General features: G+C 41.8%; 1 protein-coding gene across 1 annotated transcript in view; it reads left to right on the top strand.

Annotated features, from left to right (window-relative positions):
* Nucleotides 1–1,131: 1,131 nt before the first annotated feature.
* The window catches only part of RC3H1 (ring finger and CCCH-type domains 1), a 52,402-nt gene continuing 45,489 nt past the window's right edge, over nucleotides 1,132–8,044 (top strand). Inside the window, exon 1 of the mRNA XM_015408723.1 lies at nucleotides 1,132–1,164. The gene's annotated coding sequence lies outside the window, so the exon portion shown is untranslated. The remainder of the gene's footprint in view (nucleotides 1,165–8,044) is intronic.

Genomic DNA, 8,044 nt, shown 5'->3' on the forward strand with positions numbered 1-8,044 from the left:
AAGCTTGTCATAGTAGTCCAGTCTTAAGGTTACAAAAGTCTTGGCCAGCATTGCTAGGTCAGCCAAGTCCAGAAAGAGTAACAATTTGTGGTCCACATGTAGGTGAAAGAAGGCATTCTTAGCAACCTGCTCTTCACGGAGCAAGGCTGGGTCCAAGACCCCACCCCAGCAGTCTTTTATCTTGTCAGATAAGTACAGCATTACATTGTCCAGAACTGGGATATCAGTCCTATGTAGAGTTCTTGTTTTAACCACCAACTTCACCTTCTTCTTCATCTTTGGGTTCAATTTTACCTTGTTTCCCCTCATTCCCCTTGATTATGGTACTGCTTCAGGACAGACAGCAGCATCCGGAAGTTTTGACAGATGCATTGGTGACACCCCATTCTGAAGCTACAAGTGATTTCACTTAAAGTCCTCATACAAATATTAAAGAGCATTGGTTATAGTATAGAACCTTGTGGAACATCGCACATTAATTCCCTTGGAGATGATTCTTGTTTCTCTGGTAGAAAGACTTTGCCGCCTAAGCATGGCATGGTCAGCAGTATCAGAAAAGTCTAGCAAAATTAACAAGGAAGAAAATCTCGCCATGATCTAGTCAAAGATCTTTCAACTATTATCTACGTAGTCTGGGTCCCCTAACCGGTCCAAAAACCAGATTGAACACGAGTTCAAACCTTCTTCAAATTGCCAGAGGCTCCTTAAGGAGTGTCCACTCTCCAAGAATCCTTTGTATGTGGGAGGAGTCATAAACTGAGAATTGCTGTGCCTAGCCGCCTTATTATCAGTCAGCACCTACAGACAACAGTCATTCATATATTTTAAGTAAAATGTATTTATAAGGTGTTCTCATTTTTGCTTTAAGATGGGTGACAAAATGATTTGATTCCTTGCAAGTGCCCTTAATTCATATTTTTCATATATATAATTGGAGCTTGAAGACTAAAGTTATTATAGATCTTTCAGGACTTGCATTTTTTGAAAACTTAGTCACCATGACAAGGGTTGTAGGATGTTTGTGACTATAAAGAATGAGGAAGTAAGAAACCTTGAACTTGCAGATAGCTAACACTGTACAGACCAGCTCAGAGGGCTTTTGTTCTTTACATTTTAAGTACAGAATGTTACCTTTCATGAATACATGGAGCTCCAGAGACAAAGGTAAGGGACTACGGTTTCTTTTTTCCTCTTTTTAAAGACTTTGTCTGTTTCTGCTGTGCTACCTATTAGCCCTGATCAGAGAAGAGGCATGTTTTCAGACGCTGCTGTTTGTAGCTGGGTGTGAACGTCTTGCATAAAAGACCTTGTTCTTTTCAGGCTTATTGCAATTGGATCACACTGTGTCTGAAACAATGTCAAACACTGTATGAAATGTTGAATGTTTCTCAGGGTGGTTAGAATGAGGATTTAGGATTTCATAGCTGTGCAGGGCAGACTTGCAGATGTCCTTTTGAAATAAATACCCACTGAACAATAAATTGCATTTAGAGCAGAACAGTAAACTTGCCCATCACTGTGTGGGACAGAAGGCATTGAAATACTTCACTGCTACCAGGATTGCTTCAGTCTTGATTTAAGGGAGTTCATTTTTTTGATTCTGTAATATAGAGATTAGTACCTGGTAACTGCAAGACCAGAAAAAGCCTAAGAGGGGGTATAGCATGCTTCTGTAGTTGCTGGCTGCCTTCTACATTTCTTACCACAGCTCATAGGAACATGCTTAAATATTTTTAAAGACTTTAAATGTTTTAAATTGGCTTTATTGTATTATTCTATTGTATTCATTTGGATTGTTTCGTATTTATTGCTGTGAGCTGCCCTGGGCCCGTTGGTGGGAAGGGCGAGATATAGATTGAAATGATAAATAAATACTACATCTTTTTGCTGTTTCCCTCATTGAGCATTGAAGCAAAACTTCAAGTTTACTTTCAGATTAAATCTGAAATGGGTATAGAAAATTAATTTTGTTTCAAGCCCATTTTTTTAATGAAAGATTCAGGTTTCTGTTCAGGCATAAAGTTTACTGTGTGACTTTGAGCTTGTCACTCTCTTTTAGTCTAACTTCTCAGGGCTGTTGGGATGAAATGGAGGGGTAGAGCACCATGTTTGCTGCTCTGCACTCCTTGGAAGAATTAAAAATGTAATTGATACCCGGTTCTTTTTCCTTTTCATCTACTCCATGTCCGGCTGTGGATGTCCCAAGTAGGTGCCTGGATCAGTAATTGGCCAAATGACATCTAATAAACTACAGCTCAGGCTTGATGATGGAGGTACTGTGGGTAGCTGAGTCACTGGTCCATGTAGCTGCTGATTAGTGCTGAATAGAGTTGCCAGCAGGCCTGGAGGAAAATGCCCTGTCCCTTTGACGGAGGCTTATTTTGTGAAAATGGGCAGATGAAGCTTTTCATGGCACAGAGGGTAAGTAACCTCAGTTACTGGTAAACAGTATCCCATTAAGCCTCTGTTAAAGGGACGTGACATTTTCTTCCAAGTCTATTGGCGACTGTAGTCCTGACGAGGGTTATAACTTGAGGATGTGTCTGGATCTGAGGTGGCAAATGGATGCTTAACTGGCATCAGTTGCAAGAAGCTGCTTCCATCAGTAGGACTTGGCGTGCTGGCTGCATTGTCCTCCGGGAAGAGATAATCTGCCTGCAGTTTGCCATGCTCTGGTTAGTTACGGACTTGGTTACTGTAATGCATTGTTCATGGGACTTGTTTGAAAAGCGTTTAAAAATTTTAGCTGCCAAAACATGGCAGCCAGGTTTTTGTCTTGGGGCTTACAGGAGTGACCGTACTACTCCAGTATTAAAAGATCTTAATTAATTTCCAGTTTATTTCTGGCTGCTATTCAAGGCTCTGGTTTTGGCCTGTAGAAAGCCCACAAGGTTTTGGGGTCATGCTGCCTCCAGAACTGCCTCCTTAAGATCCTCTTTGGATCCCTTCTAGAGTGTACCCAACTTCTGAGGCTGAGTGGCTATCAGAGAGAGGGGCCTCTTCTGTGATAGTGCCCCCTTCTGTGATAGTGCCTATAGGTTCACTGACACCCTGTCTAGGGGAAATTGCCTGGCATTATCTTTATTATCATTCAGGTGGTAGACTAAGCCCTTGCTCTTTTCTCAAATTTTTATGCTTTGCTGTTTTTAAAATTGAATTGTGTGCTGGATGTTAATAGGTCTCTTTGATTTTAACTAGTTTATACATGTGTGCCGAGTGCGTATATTGTGATTTTAACATTGTATGCTGACTTGAATAGCTTTTAAAAGAGAAAAAGCAGGAAATAAATACTTTCCTAAGAGGAAATGCAATTTTATGGGGAAATGAGTCGTAGCTGAGTGTTGTTGGGCATACAGTATTATTTGCTAGCAATAGTACATGAATGTATTAATTCTCCAGTCACAAATGTTTTTTGTAAGAAAAGTGGTTAAGATGCTGAACTGCAGGCTGTGGAAGGTCAGTAGTTCGGTAGTTCGAGACCTGAGTTGCCGCATGACGGAGTGAGCTCCCGTCTCTAGTTCCAGCTCCTGCCAACCTAGCAGTTCGAAAGCAAGAAATTGCAAGTAGATAAATAGGTACCACTCCGGTGGGAAGGTAACAGCGTTCTGTGCGCCTTGGTGTTTAGTCATGCCGGCCACATGACCACAGAAACGTCTTCGGACAGCGCTGGCTCCTTGGCTTTGAAACGGAGATGAGCACCGCAACCCTAGAGTCGGATTCGACTGGCTTTCGAGCAAGGGAACCTTTACCTTTACCTTTTATACCTTTAAAAACCCATAACATTTTCAGAGACCTAATATTAACTGAGGTTTTTTTTAAAAAAAATACAAGTTTTTTAATGCTGTGCCATAAAATGAGATTGTATTTCTTTTAAGCTTTCTCGTGCAGCCCTTAACACTAATTCAGAAGGGGAGATTGTTCTCATTTGTAAAAGATTAGGCTTTCATCACCTGTAGGTATAATTCAGGGGTCAGCAACCTTTTATACTATACTTTTAGAGCAACAAAGAGCCAGTGTCAGAGAACCTGGGTGCACAATTGAAAATATACAGTTTAATGTTATTGATAATTGACATGTTAATTAATAATCCATAAAGTATCTGCAGCCCAAACACTGGTTGTTGTGAGTCCTATATCACAAAGTGGCACATACAAGTAAGTCATAAATATATGCAGAAGCACAGAGTGTATAGGTTCACTGGCATAAACCTGTGCATGGTTCGCACTTGGATTACTGTCTGCTGTTCACCTCTATTATTTCCCGTTCCATAAAGCCTCTTTAAGAAGCCATTCAGTCCCATAAAATGTTCATCTGCCATGCCATTCGTGTCCTGGCTATTCTGGCCTCCCAGCTACCCCTCCAATATACGTTAACTTTTATTTTTGTTTTTAAAGAGCCATTTTTGGTTCTATACTGAGCCATATTTGGTTCTAGAGTCATAGGTTGCAGAACACACACACCCTCCCCACATGCACGCCTCAGTCTGATTACTTGTGAGGTCTAAGTAGAAGTAGAAGAAGAGATTGGATTTATACCCCGCCCTTCACTTCCCAAAGGAGTCTCAGAGCAGTTTACAAACTCCTTTCCCTCTGACAGAAACTGCTCTTTTTCAAGGACAGCTCTGACAGAACTATGGCTCACCGAAGGTCACCCAGCAGCTGTGAGTGGAGGAGTGGGGAATCAAACCCGGTTCTCCCAGATTAGAGTCCATGCACTTAACCACTACACCAAACTGGCTCTCTGCTTGTGATGCTCAGAAATTACTGGCCTCTACTTGAGCAGATTTGTCCTTGTCTGTTCTGTATAAACTATTACATTTTGGCTAGGCACTGAGAAAGGACAAGAAGCTAGGTAGCTACGGGTACACCATTGGAGTCCCACTCTGTCAGAGATTTCATCCAATATTGACTATCTTTGCAGTCAAAGGATCTAGAAATTTGCTTCATTAAGAAATGAATTCATCTAACAACCATCCCTAGTACCAGATTCACCATTCGTTTGGTGTTTAGTGCAGAGCTGGTGAATACACACCGCATATGTTCAACCTTTAACAGAGGCCCTAGACCAGCAGTTCATAAACTTTAATCCACTGCTGCCCACCAAGAATTCAACATTATCATCAAATGCTTTTCAAAAAAGCTACAATTACAGTAAAAAAGGACAAAAAAGCAGTATTCCAGATGAGGGAACTTTATGTATAAGTGTAAGTTATAAAAAGATAATAATAATAATAATTGTGTGTCATCAAGTTGCTTGCAACTAACTCACGGCGACCCCAGGACCATGGGATTTTCAAGCAGTACCATATATGAACCTGACAGACCTTTCTGGAGAACTGGTTTGTTCCTTTTCTTTATTGCTATTAAAAAGCCCTCTGGGTCGTTTTCTTTCTGGAAGTATATCACAAATAGTCTCATGGATATAAGCGTGTGGTGTGGTGGGTTGCCCCAAGTGCAGAGGAACCATTCATATTTGCTGTATGCCACGTCTTTAAGTGGGAGAAATTTGGAATGTGGGATTTTGTCCTCCAGTAAAGCAGGTCTCTTCAACTGTCAGAGAAACAACGGCAAATGGGGAGGGCTGCCTAGAATTGTAAAGTCATGATTGCCCCCGAAAGTCCGGAGTGCCCCCCAAGATTTATAGCTTTCCCTGCAGGGTCCAGTGATGGCGAACCTTTTAGAGACCGAGTGCCCAAACTGCGACCCAAAACCCACTTATTTATTGCAAAGTGCCAACACGGCAATTTAACCTGAATACTGAGGTTTTACTTTAGAAAAAACAACTCATACATTAACTTAAGATGATCCAAACAAAGTAAGGAAAGCAATCCCAAATGCTTTCATTTACTTAAAATTATTTGGCAGAGAATTCCACACTTTAATGACGGTCTAGGCCTGGCTGGGGCGATGGCACGCGTGCCCACAGAGAGGGCTCTGAGTGCCACCTCTGGCACCATGCCATAGGTTCGCCACCACTGCCCTAGACTGATGGAGGGTTATTAAGTTTAAGTAGTCGGATAATGTACGTCTCCAGGTCCTGCCTGCTGTATGCAAGCCTCATGCATGTTTTGACTACTGCTGTTGATGAAAGCAAAAGTGAGTTTGGGGGAAGTAATCCGTTCTGAGTCTTGAAAGGAGGGTGTTCTGGGTGTGTTAGAGATAGCAGTAGCACAGAATAATAAAACCCTTTTTGTTTAACTCTGTATTTTGTAACATCTTTTCTATTACAGGTTGTCAAACAATACATCAATACCATAGGGTAATAATAGAACAACTTGAAGAACCAGTTTCTCTCATTAGTCATATTCAGGAAGTGGTTCATTAACTAATTTGACAGTTCTGTCAGGATGCTTATGTAAGTGTTCCAGGACAGTGTCTAATTTACCCGTGATTTCTTGGTCACTTCCTGTGATGCAAGAGAAGTTGGCAACTGTTGGAGACAAAATACAGAGGAGGGTAGACATTATTCTTCCACCGAATGGCACCTTGCATAGGCCTCAGTTCTGCAAGAAATTCTGGAAACTGTTGCATCATAGTGGTTCAGAGTGGGTATTGCAAACTAAGAAGTCCCCGGTTCAGTTCTTACCTTGACCTAGGGTTGCCAACTCGACTTACCCCTCGAGTTCAATTCTCACCTTGACCAGAAATTCACCTATGTGCCTAGTAGAGCCAAAACACTGATATAAAGCATGGGAGTGCGTTGAACATATAAATATGAGTCAGGGAGTTGAGAGTGAGCATGCAATCTCCAGTGAGATCTCCTAAAGCTGAAACAGGCTCTGTAGTGATCAAGAGTTGATGCTTCATTGTACTGTGTCTAATTGGTCCTTCCCACGATTAACAGGCGGAGAATTCAGTAACACAAAAATAAGCACATCTATGAAAAGTTGCATAATTTATAGAGCTGACAGAATTCAGCTTACCTTGGAGCAGAATTTGAATTACCGTGCATGGACTTGGAATTTATTTCGCAGAGTATACACAGTGAATGCCAAGTTTGTGTCTGCATGCTTGTGAGAAAAATGGCATTTCAACAGTCGGGTATGTTCTGGACTTAAGGCACCTTTCAGATGACCACTAGTTGCCTGTGGTGAAGAGGAGCTTCTTCCAGATTCATGGTGGTGGAAAGGGCCGTTAAGTGGCAGCCAGTTTACTTAAAGATATGGAACTGCTAAATGTGCGAGCCCAGGTGTCATAGCTACTATCGGATACCAACGATTGTGTCACTCTCTCAGTGGCAAAAACCATAGGCACAATAATCAAATATAAGAGAAACAATACTGAGTAGGGTCTTTTAAAATATTTTCTTTGGTTCTAATTTCTGCTTAAAGTGATAGCTCTATGAGCAGTACTAGATTAGATTATAGATTAGATTAGATAGATAATTTCTGTTTAAGGTGATAGCTGTATGAGCAGTACTAGATTGGATTAGATAGATAGATCATTTCTGTTTAAAGTGGTAGCTGTATGAGCAGTACTTGATAGATAGATAGACAGACAGACAGAAGTTTCAGCCAGTTTATGGCAACCCCATAGGGATTTTGAGGCAAGAGACATTCAGAGGTGGTTTGCCATTGCCAGCAACCCTGAACTTCCTGAGTGGTCTCCCATCCAAGTACTAACCAGGGCTGCCCCTGCTTAGCTTCCAAGATCTGAGAAGATCGGGCTAGCCTAGGCCATCCAGGTCAGGGCTCTTTGGTGCTACTAGGTAGGAAAGCATTGCAAAAAAAAATAATAAATCCTCCCTTTTAGGCCACAAATTGAGTAAAAGCTATTTTAGTGGGCTGTAAATATGTTGGTGGAGCTGCGGTGGCTCAAGTGGTTAAGACGCTGAACTGCAGGCTGTGGAAGGTCAGTAGTTCAGCAGTTCGAGACCCAAGTGCGCCGCATGACGGAGTGAGCTCCCATCTCTAGTTCCAGCTCCTGCCAACCTAGCAGTTCGAAAGCAATAAATTGCAAGGAGATAAATAGGTACCATTTCGGTGGGAAGGTAACAGTGTTCCGTGCGCCTTGGTGTTTAGTCATGCCGGCCACATGACCACAGA

Source organism: Gekko japonicus, unplaced genomic scaffold (genome assembly GCF_001447785.1).
Source record: "Gekko japonicus isolate JY-2015 unplaced genomic scaffold, Gekko_japonicus_V1.1 scaffold2311, whole genome shotgun sequence".
Taxonomy (NCBI): domain Eukaryota; kingdom Metazoa; phylum Chordata; class Lepidosauria; order Squamata; family Gekkonidae; genus Gekko; species Gekko japonicus.